The following is a 313-nucleotide window of genomic DNA, read 5'->3' on the forward strand; positions in this document are numbered from 1 at the left end:
CCTGCATAAAACATCTTTGCGGTAAAATGAAACAACCTTTATTCAGTGTAGGACAGATTCATACCACCATTATAAAGACCGAGAGATCTACATTTAACAAATTAGTAGAGTTGTAATAGTTATTTGTGCTACATGAGAGGAAAGTATGTTTTATGTGCGAGTGCCGAGTTGTGACTCAGGTCCTTAGATTATTTTTATATCAGGCAATAATGTTCATACAATAATGTCAAAATAATAATTATAAGTACCTTGTCCCAGTACACACAATAATAGGTACGTATTATAATGAGCGCGTCTAAATAAAACAACGTGA

The sequence above is a fragment of the Pectinophora gossypiella genome, chromosome 23 (assembly GCF_024362695.1).
Source record: "Pectinophora gossypiella chromosome 23, ilPecGoss1.1, whole genome shotgun sequence".
Taxonomy (NCBI): Eukaryota; Metazoa; Arthropoda; class Insecta; order Lepidoptera; family Gelechiidae; genus Pectinophora; species Pectinophora gossypiella.